At 36.9% G+C, this 17,489-nt stretch overlaps 1 long non-coding RNA gene across 1 annotated transcript; it reads right to left on the bottom strand.

The window, feature by feature from the left end:
• Nucleotides 1-4,003: 4,003 nt before the first annotated feature.
• Nucleotides 4,004-16,300, bottom strand: LOC136829288 (uncharacterized). The gene is made up of 3 exons (XR_010850344.1): nucleotides 16,215-16,300; nucleotides 12,357-12,479; nucleotides 4,004-9,679 (listed from the first exon to the last, which is right to left on the bottom strand). It is a non-coding gene; the product is annotated as an uncharacterized lncRNA (long non-coding RNA).
• Nucleotides 16,301-17,489: the final 1,189 nt, after the last annotated feature.

Raw genomic sequence — 17,489 nt, 5'->3', positions numbered from 1 at the left:
AATTGTAGTAATTGCAGTCGGGCGATAATTGCTAGGGTCATCTGCATCCTTTAACTTGTTTTTTTTATTAATGGTATTAAGTGAACAAAGAGTAGGGAGTCTGGGAGAAATTGGTGAATTATGCACGCACTGAATAGAGCAGCTAGCAAAATGTAAATTATCGGATGGCAGAATCTGAAAGTTTCAGCAGGCAGACCATCGTAGCCGGGCGATTTATTATTAGGTAGGTTGTTTATGGCGGTACTTGGCGTTATACGATCCCCGAAATGAAACAATGTTATCAGTAAGGAGGTTATCTACACTCCTTCGGGAGTCTTGGTCGTTTTTGCAATTCAGGATAGCGCTGGAGTGATCGCCCCACATTCTTGCGATAGCCTCGTCGCCGAAGGCGTCTCCTACTCTCTGTGATAGCTTTTTAGTTTTGGGATTCAGGGATTGAATGTCTTTCCAAAGACGAGGGTATTCGCCAGATTCTAATTTTCTGGACATTGCATCAGCTCTTAATTGTTTTTCATTCACTCTGCAGTGCTTGAGGGCAAGTTTGAATGCACTCTCGCCTGCCTCATTAGCAGTGCAAAGTGTCCTTCCCTTGTGCTACCATTTTGCCTCCACAGTAGAAACATTTCTCGCGAATGTGTATATAAAACTTTAACCAAGTCATTCCATCCATGGAGAGTTGCCTTGACGAGATCTAAAGGTATCCCTGCTGGAGGCAAATAGCGGAAATTATATTCGAATAGAATTCTTTCAGATCTCTCTTGTAATGGTCATTTCTACATTTTGGGTTAGTGCACAGTAAGGCGTCTGCCGGTTGAACTATTGACTGCAGCCTGGTTTCCGTGGTTTCCCTACAGGACCTGGTTTTCTTTTGGTTTTTTAAATCCCAGTTAACAGCAGTTACGGGGTTCACGGTAGGGAGGGATGGGGTACTGAATGACATCTGTAAGGGAATGTGATCATAGCCCGTTGCAAGATCGTAGCGAATGTTGCAGGTCACAACAGAATCATGAAGTTGCAGAGACGTGATGCAGTGGTCCAGCCAGGGGGTTGTAATTGTGTCCTTTCTATTTTGTACATAGGTATAGGAGGAGGGAGGGAGGAGCATTACATCGCTAATTTGGAGAGCGTGATTTTGACAGAAGCGAGAAAGTTCGTTATAAAATTGTTTTGTGGAGAGAGAATTAAGGTCCCCAGTTACACAAATATGATCAGCAGTAGAATCGTGAAAAATGCTGTGTAACTCACAGTATTGATCAAAATTATTGTTATTTTCCCAGGGCATATAAACATTAATTATTAGGATCTTAGAGTCCCCTACTGTCACTTGAAGCCCAAGCAATCTATCACTCCTGAAGGTCAACACATTCACCATATTGCCTAACGATTTGTGCCGCAGGAAAGAAAGGCCCCCTTTCGGGCGACCGGCTACGATGTGATCTGTAACTTGCATCGATGAGGTCGAAAAAGCTCTGAAGTCTTCATGTACTGCATTGCAGATGGCAAGGTCATGAGGCCATAGGAGCGTTTCTTGCAATGCAATGATGCCTTTGAAGTTTTTGCAGAACATGTTTAGGGGAGGGGTGTTCCGCTTGAGGCCAAAAACATTCCAAGAGATTATATCTAATGTATCTGTGGCAGCTCACGATGATGGGAAATGAGTGAGTTGATCATTAGGGTGGATGGGGGGTTGACCAGCCGGGGTGGGCATTTACTAGCCGTGGGAGGTTGACTGGCACCTGTGATAGAGGGCGAGCCTGCGCCTGAACCCCTGCTTGGGGTGTCAGTTAGTTTCATTCCTAGCAGGTTACTTTTGTTAATAGAATCCTAAGTTGCCTGTGAATTTGGTCTTAAATTCTGCGGGCTGTACTTCATGCAATAGCTTGGTGTGTCAGTGTCAGTTAGGACAAAATGTATGTCGCCTATTTGAAGGAACGTAAAATGTAACCAACAATCATTTTGGTTTAGAATTGTATATCAATGGAGAGCAGAGACTGAAGATGGCCATTTGCACATAGATGAACAATAAATAAAGGGCACATATTAAATATTTTTATACCTTTTGATTTACAGAAAATGCGGGAAACAACTTTACTATGCACAGACTTTTTTAATTTAATGTAAAGGTCAGGTGGTAGTCCTCCAAGGAGGGTATCTGAATGCTACTTTTTTGGTATCTAAGGTTACCTTAATACCATTGGTACGTCCTTCAAAGCCTTGCCTTTGTGGGGGCGCTGCCTGTGCTAACTCGTCAATGTAAGGGGAATGTGACAACAGTCCAATCTGGCATTTTGGCTGGGGTGAAGCTTGAGGGTGTCAGGGCAGTACCCTGCATTGATGTCATCCCCTTTTCCGAAGTCTTTTGCTCACATGAGAAGCATCGCCTGAATTTAGACTCTTGGACGTGTGTTTGGTCTTATTGCTTTCTAGGAAGCTTTTGATATCCTGGTATAACGAAATGTACTTGAAATAAGGACTCCTGCCTAGTGGTGGCTTGGGACGTTTAAGTAAACTAAAATGTCTAAACGTTAATGATATGTCATTCACATTCATGTCGGTGCTTTTCATTTTAATATCTTTGTAACTAAGGTAACGTAAGATATATAACAGCTAAGGTAACGTAAGGTACACTTATTATTATAACTTGCATTTAATAGGTAACAATCTTCACAAATGTATAACTACATAGATATAGGCCTAGTAATGTTCTCATTTTGTTTGCTTCAAATGCCTTTAAAATGTTCTACTGATGCAATGATGTTAATAGACTTCATGTTTGTTACTGCGTAAATCACATGAATCAATGCTGTTTTACCTAATTCTTATGTCTGATTGAGCAAACACCTATAAGCAGTTCATATTCAGCGCAAATTAAAAGAGATCTATCTCCTTGAAAAGTAGTGGAATTCTTTGTAATCAAAACGTTTAATCATAAACCCAGGGAAACGTTTACTTGGCAATGGAGGTCGTGTTTGAGATACATACTTATTTTGGTGAATTTGGCAGTTACGTAGTTCGAACGTTAGTCTGCTTATTCAAGTGTCGTCACTCTCAAAGAAGTGTGAACGAGCTATGGCTAATGGTGCCGGTTTCTGAATATTCATCTTCATAAGCTGGACTTATTCTAGGCTATGCATTGTATTATGGAAGTTGGGATATGTAGCAAATCTAAATTGACCTTCTGTAAATCATCTTATAAAGAGGACATTAGTCAGCTTCATGGTATTGTTACCCAAGAACCGGTCTTGTGTTTAACGTACTTTTCATCTAGTATTCTTGTTAGTCGTAATGTTAAGTAGGAAGCAATTTGACTATTCTTCAAAGGCGTCATGAAACACCATTGGCAAAAGTGGTCTTAGGTCATAGGATGAGTTTCAAGTCTCTTTCATTTGTTACTTCAGGTAGTCTTTTACGAAGCGAATTTGCTTTCAAGTTAGTTAAGTAGAACTTGGGAAGAATGAGTAAGTTACAAGTGACAGGAATTTTCTTAAGTCCTCCTGTATCCGTGACTATTTCTGGTTCCGAGTTGCAAACACCTTTGTGAATTTCATGATACCTAATAGCTCTTATCAGTAAGGAAAAATGTCAGCAAAACTGTCTTAAGTTATATAATAAAGTCTCTAGATTGTTATGAAGCTTTTCATAGACCTATTTCAGTTTAAGTTGACTACCTGGAAGGTGTCCTAGTTACAGCACGTTTCCGGTAACTGAACAGTTGCCAAATACTTTACTGACTTTCAATTCAGAGAGGGAGAGAGACAAACACACGATTGTCATGACTTACACTGGGACCGTCTTGACTTCTATATAGGTCCTCTGGTCTACAGGGCAATAGGAAAGGCTCCTTTGTACCAGCAAATGCAATTTTATGAGGTCAGCCCCTGTTTTGGGGGGGACACTAAAGTATTGATGAAAAAAATTTAAAAAAAAATTTACTTTGTAATTTCATACGTTTGATTACTGGTTAATAAAAGTATGTTGTTTACTGGTTAATAAAAGTATGTTGTCGAGTTGTTTTTTTTATTGGTTTTCGTGTTTACATTTTCTAACATTGTTTTAGTTATTTCATACATCACAATACATGATCATCACACATCATAATACATGATCACAGCACAATGTCAAAATAAATTAAATTACATAATTACAGACTATATGCCAAACTGCATGATTAAGGTATACGCCAAATTGCAAGATTACAACTAATACTGTACATAATGTCTTTTACTGTAATCCAACAATGTACTATGAAGATAAAAGGGTCCATAAAAACACTGTTTACAAATTGGAACCTTATATTTCAAATACCAATACTACGCAATGTATTTCTGATCACTGGTGCATTTCATCATTGATCAGGAATGCAAAAGTACTGGTATTCAAAATACATGGTTGCAACGTGCATATAGTGTTTTTGTGAGCCTTTTCATCTTCATAATACATGCTGACAGCATAGTAAATACAGTGTACATAATAGTTATATGCTGAAATGTGTTCATACAGAAAATTAGTCTCACATATTACAAAATATGATGATGCAAGCTCATTTTCAAACTACAATTCAAAAAGTACAACCAAATTTGAGGATTATAGTAAAGCTCACAGTTCCAAGACATCATCTCTCTTCAGTGATAAATAATTATCTACATAGAACAGGTGATTTAATATCTTAAAACTGTGAATTATATTATGATCCCAAAAATTTAGTTCAACAGTTACGAAATACAATCTTGTGAAATATACCTTTAATGCAAACAAGGAATACAACAAAATTACTTTGAGAAAACTTGTCAAAATTACTGTTTTTCTTTTTATAGATTTAGACTAAATTTGCCACCAAACTTTAAAACAAAACACCTGAATACTTCGTGAACCACATGGCCTTTGCACTTGTTTACAAGGTTTTCAAAATTGAGAAATCAGGAAGTTTGAAACAAGCTGGGAAAAAATGGACTCTAAACTGGCATTAATTATTGTATAGTGTATATGAAAAGTTTGTATAAGGCAAAAAAACTACAGCACCGATAATGTTGATTTTCTACATGATTTTTGAAGTTTAAGTATGGGGTCGATGTGGTAACTAACATCAATGCACTGCAAGAAGTTATGGCAACTGAAGTGTAATTCTAATAAAGAATTTCTAAGTGGGAGGTTTTAAATTTATCTTAGACAAATAAATCAAATGCAGTCATTTTTTCTGAGCAAATTTAGTGTACTGCTTAATGAAATCACTTGTCAAATGATACTTTCACTGAAGAGAGCAATTTAAATTTTGCACAAATGAGCTAACAACAAATTCAGTACTATAATTTCATATTACATTAGGCTCATGGATGTTAATATTTGTGCCAATGAAGCTGATTTTAATGAGATATTGCAGCTAAAATGAGATTCTTCACAATATCAGTGTCAAGCAATATCTTCTCAACATTTACAGAACACGTAAGGGTATTTGCACGTTTTACCTTTTCTTGTATTCTTGTCAAAACAGGGAAGATGTCAAGTGGAGTTATCAATTATCAAACTTTTTGTCACATAAACCCTGAGTAACAAACATCAGTCCTAGAGGGTTCGAAACAAGATTTTTGCAACCTTCTACGACAAGTTCAGTGTGAAGTTCTAATGCCTTGTGGATTTCAAAGGGCACTGAGGTATGACACCCATGGCCAAACCAAAAGGGAACTTGAAAAACAAAAGGTGGAACAGAACACCAAGGGAAAAAAAACATCTGTTGCTCGTTGTTATTTGAGAAAAATTCCACTTCTGGGAACTCAGATCTACCCAAAATTTTTTGAGAGAGGCTGCAATAGTTTCTTCAACAATTTTACCTCACTGAAAAACAAAAGCTTGATTTTTACTGTGTGTAAAACTCCCATTTCTTATTTCATTGAAGGACAAAACTTGAATTGTCACTTCACTGTACTAAACAAACAAAACATAGGAATTTTTGCATCTCGGCAAAACTTATTATATTTCGTGCTTTAATGCAGCATATATTCACATATTTTACTTCTTCAATGAAGTAAAAACTCCATTTTGTTCTTCAGCGACTTAAAACAGTTGAAGAAACTAAACAGCAAGTTAGGAAGAGACCAAATGGATTGGATGTAGAGCAAATACCAGAAAGCAACAGCTAAGAACCAAAGGACCAGCAGCAAAGACCCTTTAACCCTTTTATGGGCTGCATAAGACATTCTGCAAACGGTACCTACATAACAGTACGCAATTTCTGAAGGACATTCAACATCATGAGGCAAAACTACAAAACAGGACAAGAAATCCAAAACATGACAACAAAGGGGAAGAAAGTAAGTGTCAATGAACCAATATTTCTCCAATTGGTGATGTGGCAAGTGCTGTATTTTTACTGCAACTTTTTGTTCAAGTTTCAACTGAAACAACTTAGTGCCACTGGATAAGACTTTGTGATCAAACAACAGAGGAAATAATAAGCTTTATGTTACCTTTATGTATAAGGCACCTATGCACAAATATCAGAAACAGGCCATAAAAACCATTAAAGAAAATAACCACCAAAGTAACTATTAAAATCTTTATCTTCAATAGAAATAGAGTTTAACCAGACCATTCAGTTCAACGAGAACAAGAAGCAGAACGAAAAATAGCCAGACACCAAAATCACATAACCCAATGGCATAAACCTTTGACAAAGTAGTGAAGTTAGTTTATAATAAGAATAAAATGACAAAATACTAAAAGGCACATCGAAACTGCTTAAACGAATAAGATAGTGAGAAACAAGGGGCATAAATTCCACATGAAACAGCACAATGTAACTGTCTTGTGGCAGTTTATTTACATGACTAGTAAAAAATGGTAAAAGGGTCATCACCTACTGCTGTACTGTATAATAGAAAAACAATTTGCCCAAACGGGATTGCATAAAAGTAGGTTCTCTTTCTTCCAGCCATATACAGTACTACCAATCACTAAAGGATGTCCTGAATGTTTGTTAACTTGACAAAGGATAAATGTCCACTGAGAAATCTGCCAAGCAAATAGTCGTTAGTCGTTCTCGGGCTTTATTTTGGATGTTTAGGCCTAGTTCAAGTCAATACATACATTCACTCGACGGAATCCAGGGGATTACGGAGTTTTATGCAAACTAGAAATCAAATGCATCCTAGGCTAATTTCTTGAAATGCATGATGGGGAATCAACCATCCAGATTAATACAATAATCCAAACCCTCACTTTGTATGTGGGTTTCAACAAGCAACCTGCAGGATCCAATCTCAGGAAACAAGACAAACAAAAATTAAAATTGCTTGTAGGACAAATGAGAGAAAAAAAAAAAAGGTTATGAAATACATGAGCTACTCCTTCAACAGCAATTAAACAGGCAAATAACAGAAACCAGCCAGCAGGCTCAAGTTGAGCCTTAAAAAATGAACCATAACAATATTATTATTCTGGTGTTCACCTAGAAAAACAGCAGGATCCAACAATTGCATTTATTAGCCTACTACTCCTGACCAGGAGGGTCCCAGAAGAGCAGATCTCTTGAAGAATTAGTGGAAAAGAAACTTATCAGCCACATATATAGCTTGACCAAGTTGAAGACTTTTACACAAAATCATGACCCACATATACAACCTTCCTTACACATCCACCTCATACCTGCATGGAAAAAGGTAAACCAACAAACAAGAAGGTTAATCATTCCCATGAGTAAATATAGAATTTAAACCAAAAGGCCCACTTCTGATATACCAAAGAAATGAAGAATAGCACACTTCACTAAGGGAGGTATGGCACAATTCATCAAGAGGTTTGTACACTACTGACTTGTTCGGTGATGACAAAAGCTTTTAGGTCAAGTCTATCAGACATTCAATTGTTGTCAAGCAGAGAGTTACAAGAAAAATGGAAGACACATCCTTGGTTATTCACAAAGTGATATTGCTAAAACCAACTTCAAAAAATTTCACATTAAAATTTCAATGTTTAACACAAGGAGTGTAAGAGAAAAACTGGCAAACAAGTTACAAAAGACAATTTATCTCTTATGACCTTAGCCAAAACACGCACTACCCTTTAACTGAGGTTGACAACACCACAAAGGTACTTTTTAAACTAGTCAATCCAATCACTTACTCTGTACTTAATTACAATACTGTACTGTATTTACCAAACCATGTTGTGGACGTATTCAGGTTTACAATTGTGCATGAATGAGGAAATATAATATTACTCATAAAACTGATAAAATCCACCATCAATATAAATGTAGCAACACAAACTTAAACAGCGCGAGTTAACAGGACGAGCAATTAATCAGATTTTCCATCAATTTCTATAAACTCGATTACAACAATGTCATGTTCTAATTTAGCCAATAAAATCTAAACTATCATTAAACACAACCTGTGTCCATTAATTAGCTCAGTGGTTTGGTTAAACTACTCATAACACGAGAAGCATAGGAATTTTAATTTTTATTAGTAATAACAACATGAATACCCCAAGACTTTTAATTTTTTTTTTTATTAAGAGAACATGAAGAGCTCTACTATTTCTTAATTAAACTTGGAAAATATTTCAGAATGCCAGTGTTAGAGGCAGAAAATTTGCCTTTTAAGCAAATGTTCAAGTTGAACAAAAAAAAAAAGTCAGTATAATCCTGGTCAGTATAAGGATAGGACTAGGTTGAACTTTGCTCAAGTAATAACCCACTGAATGAGGACATTGTACATGCAGAAAATGCATATAGCTGCTCTACCGTTTCATCAAACTTCTAAAACGCAGGAACAATCAACTGTTTTATATCATAATTAATACAAATAATCTCAACAATGAGCGTAGAATACAGTACTATTTTCAGAATAATAATTTATGTAGGTTACCATTTCTAAATACTACACTAACAGAACTACACCAATGGCTTCGTTTTGTTATTAATAAATGGTTCAACCATACCACTGAGTTAACATGACTTCTCACAGAGATGGCAAATGGGTTGGTTTTCAAGATTATAATAATCTTATCTAATATACCACAACACCTTGAAAAAATTTATAATTGGATAAACTGAAAATTTAGATTGAACAAACTTCCTCCCCTTTTTGCTTCTATATTTGATACCCACTGTTCGCTCAAAGTCTCGCAATTACTACCAAATATATGTTTTATATTTGAACTGCTGAATGAGGGACAAAAAGTTACTTGTTCAATTGAAACTTTTTTGAAAGCAAAATTAATGAAAATTCTTTTACAATTTGACAGGATATCCAGAAAAAATCTAACTGGAGCAAGTCATTTGCAATGAATTTTACTGTCTACAAAACTGTTTAAACTTGGGGTCCCAAACCAAACTTAACATACTCAGTAACAAATAACCATTTTTCATGAAACCTCAAGTACAAAAACACATCTGCTGAATTTAATGAAATGAAGTAGGTACAGTATCTCACATGCTCAGGAAACCTGACTTCAACCCTACTTTGTGTAATGTCACAATTATTTCAGGTCAATGTGTGATTCCGTATAAAAAAAGCTTTTCTGTTGAAGCCACCCTTATGTTAAAATGAAGTTCTTCCTAGGTCAGACATTTGTATAACTCGTTGCAAAAGGTGTCCACCTCCCATCCTCAAAATACATATATTGAAGAAATTTCTGTCCTAGTGGCTCTTCATTCAAGGTGGTACTGCTCAAGATGAATCTGTAACACAAAAATTAAAGCTGTCAGAACAGTCACAACTTGTATACGTTCAAATTTCAAAGTTAAATTTTGAACTTTCGTTTCACTTTCATTATTTTTAATATTAATGACAGTGGGTAACCATTCATGTGGAACTAGATATAAAGGCCAATGAATTTATCATACTAACTTGCACAGAAAAAATGTCCATAACTGAAGAAAAGAGAACAATTTTGATTAAAATGAACATAGACAGTATACAAATGAAAATGATAAAAAAAATGGCAATTGTGCACACAACTTTAAATAAAAACTTCCATTCAAACTGAAAGACATCGAGACCATTCAGCACTTCTACAGAAACATGAACAGAAGAAACACAGTTTTAGCCAGTGCATCATATCAGCAACTCGAAAGAACCAGGACACTGATGGCAGAGGCAGAAATCCAGTTATTAAACCATTCTGATGTTAGGAAACATTCATCTGCTAAGAGATGTAGCAAACATACTGTGCAAAATCTCAAAACAAACTTTTGACAATTGAAGTTATTCCTTACAAACACCAACACAAATTTGTGGAAAGTGACAGTAATTTCTAAATAAGCAGGTTTCTGTAAAAAGGTCATAAACATAAGTGGCATAACTTGAAACTACTTGATACTTGAAAGAACACTTGGAAAAGGAAACTTGCAATTATTATTTGTTCTTGAACACTTTAGAACAAGAGTAGTCTGTGGCTGTTGTAACCCTTATTGCACTAACTAAAAAAAAAAAAAAAACTATTTTCTGCAAATTACACCTGCAGTGTCTAATGCAAGGCAGGAAAATGTATAATTATGCAGTAACCTAACTGTTTTTAATATGCATTAGTGGAGGCTGATGTTCAACAGAACATTGAAGTTGTAAATGAACCAAAGACACTTTGATAAAACCGTCACATTTGTAGAATGGAGTGAAATATAAAATTTAGGCCAAAGGCCAAGAGCTAGAACATATGAGGTCATTCAGCGCTGAAACAGAAACTGACAGTAAAAAAGTTTGAAAGGCGTAACAGGAGGAAACCTTTTGCAGTTGCACAATGAAACAACTGTTAGGAGAGGGTGAAAAGTAAGATGTAAGAAAGAGAATATGAATGGAGGTACAGTCAAAGGAATGAAATGGGTTGCAGTTAGGGGATAACGGGACACTGGAAAGAACCTGAAGTGATGCCTACAGAGCACCACAAGAGGTGCACTGCCAGCATTACCCCCTATGGGGGGGTCACCATTTGTATTGGTTATCTCACGAGAGTTATATTTCTACTAGTGACCACAAAGCCAACATTTTGAAAGCTTAACAGTGTCAGCCCCTGAACCATGGTCTTCCTGCCTTGGGATCAAATAGCCTAGCTTGAGAGTTATGCAAATGTCTTTTTACTATTTCAATAATTTCTGTTTAATTTCTTCCTTTGCTAACAATTATTTAAAATTTATTCCACATTACAGGCAACTGAGCATCTGTGCTACTTTCCACTATGTTGCATGAGGATTCCGTTCCATGGAAGTCTCTTATATAAGTTCATGGACTGTTTACCTGTTCCAGAATATAGCACACCCAAAAATAAGAATAATCACAAACACACCCAAATGTCATTTACAAGTCAACAACATTTTAATAGCACACTAACTTTACACTACCACTGTAATTTGTAATGTCACTCTCACCTAATTTGTAATGCACCTATCCAGCAGTACACATAGGACACTAGAATAACTGGAAAATTTTCACTCCTAAGTCTCTGCTAGCAATGGTCTCTATATATGACACTTAATATACTAGAAGGAATGGTTCTGAAAACTGATAGAAGGGACCCCCTCTTGAACACCTGGCTTAGCAACCTATGTAATGAAACAGAGAAATACTGAGGCATTACTGTACTCATTAGCATACTTCTCTAAGGAATAAACAGAAGCTGTATTAAGAAAAAAGACGGAGCTGATCTGGCTGATACAGTCAGGAGGTGACCCAATTTAGTATACTGTATGAATGAGGAATGCCAGGAGGGGATGCCATTAATCAAGGACCCTAATCTTATACAGCCATTGCAGCTGTGCTGGAAAAAACATTACATATCTAGTATTTCTTGTTAGCGCCATCATTACGATAGTTTTTACTAAGCTACCTTTCTTAGATGCTAAACAAATCACTAATAAATTGCTTAAATGGATTATGAGTAAAAGTACAGTTCACTTTAGCTCAGAAAGCATAATGACTTTTTTCTGGCTGTAGATATCTTAGTTGCTTATCAAGGGAGCAGACTTCAGGAGCATTTGGTAAGTTTTTAAAAGGTTATTACTATATAAATAGTAACGATGCAGTCACACTCCTACAATATGGTATAGCTTTTTGTGACACTTAGTACAGGTAAAACTTATATCACCTATATCCTATGGGATTATAGTACTCACTGCAATATAGACCTTAAAGCTTCTTTCCTGTTATAATTTAACAGGAAAAAGCTTTTAACATTATTTACAACTCCAAACTGTTACCCTAGTGCTTCAAGTTTACTGGCAGAGTCTATGGCCAACTATGCATACCCTTGGACACAAAAGAAACCTTATTAACATTTCCCACAAAGAGGTGAGCCTAAATACCCTTGGAGTCTGTTACAGAGAGAATCTACACCAACTATTCAGTGACACATACAGTGCATACCTTTCCCTGTTGATGAAGAAGGCATGTTTCCAAGTCAGGTAACTGGATGGAGAAATTCAGTGGTTATGGCTGTATCACCATGGCTTAACAGGAAACATCATTGTAGACCTTCGTGGAAGTCACCTGCAAAATAGTCAAGTTATCATAAACTGTACTGTCCAAGTTATTGCAGTAGCCTATAAAATTTAATGCATTGCTGTAAAATACTTTAATACTCAGGGTAAATATCTCCCTGTTCCAGCCTTTAAACCAGAGTATATTTTGATTTATCAAATACAGTACCATTTAGCATAACCCTAAAACAGACATGCTTGCAAACAAGTTTTGTGCAAGGAAGATTTTACAACAAAAGGGAGACTACACGACAGTCATGTCAACATCGACATTCAAGACCTAAGACAAATGTCATTATAAAGATACATTCTATCAAGTGTAACCTATGCAATTGCAGAAGCCAGTGGTAATGTGATTTAATACCTTTTTCTAGTACAGGCCTCAGAAAAATGTTGAAAAGGAAAAGGTAGGCAAGTAAGGATGTAGTAACAGCAGAGGCACTAAGAGAACTCCAAACCTCTACAGAGCAAGGCACAGACAATTGCCATGGCTATAGAGGGTACCCACTTTTTCACATCAAAATTATACTTTCAATATGCAAAACCTTTTACAAGTTTCATTTATAGTTACTTTCAATATGTCAGGGATCTTTTAACATTCTTGCAAAAACTGGGAGTTCCAAAACTCCTCTGCAGCAAATCAAACACTAGCTTTTGGCCATGTTGATATTTTTCTATTATGACTCGCTGGAAATTTATTTTACCTGATATAATGCTGTTTGTTGTGGAATTTTCAAGCTGATCATTTTTAATTTATTGTAGTATAATCAAATATGAAAAAAGTATAAACTTCGACAAGAGAGATTGTACTTTTCCACAAGTTGTGCTATAGTTTTATGTATTCTTTCTAAATTTACGTAAAGTGGAAATGCATATTATGTGAAAAAAGATATGTTTTGTTGTGTGTGTATTCAGTAATGAAAGCATTGTAAGACTAGCCTGCAATGGACAATGAACACTAGATCATTTGGACAGATGGGAAAGGCTGTGCATTATTTACACAAAAAATAAATATGTAAGTGAAAGCAGCAGTTAAAATTACCAGGAACCCATGAAAAGTGGCTTAAAGAATTGGACCAGCAGTAAGTTCAAGAAAAAGTACTTTATCCAATATATGCATGTTTAGACAATTATGCGCTGGCTTCACACTCGCATAAGCTGCCTAAAGTGTGTTTTCTCCTGGGTACTGTCAGGACACCTGTGGATTGGATCTGGCCAGTCAGTCAATTGCTTACTGGGTAACCTGAGGTCAGATAGGAGTAGGACATAGTCTCCTAGACCAGGTTACTTTATTATTATTATTAATTATCATTATTATTATTACTGTATTATTATTCAGAAGATGAAACCCATTCCTATGGAACAAGCCCACAGGGGCCACTGACTTGAAATTCAAGCTTCCAAAGAATATGGTACTCTTTGGTATGTAAGAGAAGGTAAAGGGAAATACAAAAGAAAGATTCCACTTATTAAAAATGAAAAATAAATTAATAAATTAACAAATACATAAAAATGTATTAAAGTGCAAGGAGTATAGTATTAGGGTAGTAATGCATTGTATCTTCGTTTGAACTTTAGTTCCAATTGCACGACAGCCTCTGGGAGGTTGTCCCACAGTCCAGTGCTGTAAGGAGTAAAGATCCTATGGAATTGAGAAGTTCAACAGCAAGGAACATTGTTCTTCATGTTGCTGCCGCTCTTCAGTGATTCTGGTTGCTCTAGGCAGGTAAAGAGGATCAGGGATCAATTGAAATGTGAACGGGAGGACTGGGTGGGAAATCTGGATGAGACCTGCCAATCAATAGAGTGTCTGCTTTACTGAAATTCAGCCTCATACCCCACCGACTACACCATTCACTGATCCGGTCCATGTACTGATTGAGGAAGATGGCAGCTTCATTTCCCATAAGTGGAGACTTTACTACACCCACCAGTGTTGCATCACTGGCATACTGAACAATCTTGTTTTCCAGGCGAACAATCTTGTTTTCCAGGCCAACAACCATACCACTCGTATACACTAAAAATAATTGGACCAAGAACACTACCCTGTGGAACTCCAGACAAAATAGGTCTTGGTTCACTAAAGATCCTATCTACAGCAACTTGCTGCTGCCTACCTATAAGGATATCTTGTAGTCCTAAAACATATACACCCACTCCGAGATTCATAAGTTTATATATAAATGTCTTGTGATTTACTAAACTGAATACAGCATTACATCAATATGCATTTTCTTGACTATGATAAATTAACATTCCAGCAACAGTCCTTAATCAACTGTGCATAATATGGCCTTGACATAAACAGTTCCATCAACACCAGGTGCTCTTTGTTTCTTTCCCATAAGGGGATAATGCTGTCAGTGCACTATGCACATTACTTAAGAAGGTTCTTTGCAGTGTCCCTTCCATGGACCCAAGCTGCAACCCTTCATTCCTTTTACTGAACTGCCGATCACATTCTCTCTCTTCCATCTTATGTTCCTCAACCCTCTCCTGACAACTGTGCACCTGCAAAAGGTTTTCCTCCTGTTAAGCCTTTCAAACCTTTCTATTCCTCTCAGTTTCCCCTTTCAGTGCTGAATGACCTCACAGCCCCAAGTGCTTGGTCTTTGGCCAAAATTTTATATTCCACTCCAGTCTACTTGGAGTCTTTCACCCTCAACGCAATTTCCTGCCACCTAGGTGTTAAGCCAATTATAAACTTCACAGGTTGACTGCAGACCATAAAACTATCTCAGAAATAGCCGAAACAAAGTCTCAACAGGACCAAGTGTGTGAAACCCACCCCGACCAGGTCAGGGCATAATGCCCTAAGTAAGGTTAGGCTAGGATGTATTTGGTTTTATAAATTTTAAGGGAAAAAAAAAAAAAAAAAAAAAAAAACTTAGCATAAACCCCACTGGTCTGCAGCTGCTCCAACTTAACCTTGTTTTAATTTTCATCTCTCATGAAAATACAAATCCTTTGGGCCAATCCTCTGATCAACAGCTAACCGCCTTGACTCAAACAAATAATTTTAGCCCTATAAGACAATATGTAAGCCCTGTCAAACACGTTGGGCCCTGTCAAACAGTATTTTACCCCTGCTGAACAAAATGGGTGAGTGTACAAAATATTTGTAAATAGCCCTATCAATCGCATTAGTTTATTAGGTCTTTACCTAACCTAACCTTGGATGCTTTGCCATTAGCCTTCCTGCATAGCCAGCTACCCACATTCTCAAATAACTTCAGCTCTGCTGGATGCATTACTTTAGTCAGGGGGCATCAACTTCTTTAGAAATGCCCAAAAACAGCCTATATAAAATTTTTATAAAACACCAAGAGTCAGGGTAGGGCACAAAGCCCGAGGTTGGACTGGGTTACGGGAACCCACGTAGGGTTAGGGCACAGTACCCAAGGTTAGGTTACGCTAAGGGCCCCGGAGTCGGGTTAGGACATGACGCCCAGAGGTGACCTTAAAAAAATATCAGCCTATGATTTCATTTGCATAAACCATCTTACAATTAACAGAATCAGCAAGAATTCTAATGAATCCTGATGACCTAAACTTTAAAAAATTAACGACCCATGAATTAATTCAACATGAAACCGGGCCCCTTCCCAAAAAGGACACTGGAATTCTGGCCGGCTCAACTAAAAATCCGCTTTAAACAACAAATATAACTTTCTTCAACGTTTACTTAACGTCTTGGTAATTCACGCATATGTTCGTAAAAAAAAGCATGATCGATACTTACGTTTGGCATAATTGAACGAAATATGAGTTGATGTTTGGTCCACGAAACACGGTCGCCGGTGACTTTCTAACGAGAAGAATGGAGTCAAGGTTCCAATAATGTCATCCTAGAATTGTGAGGGGGCGCTTTTTCGTGCAATTTTTCGTTTATTTGGGGCATTTTAGAAATATTTTCGACTTATCTAATGGTATGAGAATTTTTAGAGATAAAATTTATGGCATTTTACATAATTTTAATGTTACGCTGTTGAATGGATGTGTGGAACCGTAGAATGTGACGTTAACTGAAAACCCCCGACATAATGTTCCTAAGTTTAAAATATAGATATGTCCGAGGTTTTTTCAATGCATTTGATTTGTTGCTTCATAAGCAGGCCAGAGAGTAAACTTTAATAAAAACAAAGGCCCGAAGGGGCAATCGTTGCCTGGGAGGACCTCGATGAGGTAATTCTTATTCCTTATGGAACATGGCAACAAGGATCCCATTAAGAAGCCATTTAAATTGTATTATTTGCCAAATGGCTTCAGTTATTCACATACATACAAACATGGCTTCCATTTCGTTGAGATAAAAAGAAAAAAAAGACAAAGGGTGGTACCCACACTCCTGGGCGCCATAACCAACCCCCCGGAAAATGTAAATGATATTACCCTTAATAATAATAATAATAATAATAATAATAATAATAATAATAATAATGTGCAAAAAGTTTCCGTGGGATGCTCAGACAAGTTGCTCGGGGGGGTGGAGGGGGAGCCCCCTTCCCCCGGAATGGCGGAGATATTCCTCACAGGAGGAGGGGTGTTTAGGCGGTATCTCTTCTCCCCCTACACCCTTCGTAGTGTAAAACCTATAATAAAATCCATTTACATTAATGGAAACCCTGGCAAAAATAGTGAAAATGGAAACACAAATTACCTCTCTTTGTATGCAGGTTACTTGTTAATGAAGTTCATGAAAAAAGAGAGATTCTTTTCACCGTTATCAATTATTGGTGTATACACATTTATTATTGTTAACCCACTCCCTATCAATAGCAAGTGATACCGTCGGAAAACCTATGTAAAGATGAATCTACAAACGGAAGAGTATCATCCTTATTATGATAACAGCAAGGCCAAGGAAGGAAGATTCTGTTCTGTCTGTATACAGAGACGGTGTAATTGCATGACTTGATTGCATGGCTGCTTCGCGGGCTCTGAGGCCAACTCAGTACCTCCAAGACTCTGTCGGTCTAGAAGAGCGTTCCTTCTTTCCTGCCAGAGGAGGAAGGCA

Source organism: Macrobrachium rosenbergii, chromosome 44 (assembly GCF_040412425.1).
Source record: "Macrobrachium rosenbergii isolate ZJJX-2024 chromosome 44, ASM4041242v1, whole genome shotgun sequence".
Classification (NCBI taxonomy): Eukaryota; Metazoa; Arthropoda; class Malacostraca; order Decapoda; family Palaemonidae; genus Macrobrachium; species Macrobrachium rosenbergii.
Note: the sequence above shows the minus strand (reverse complement) of the source record. Positions and strands in the feature narration are given on the sequence as shown.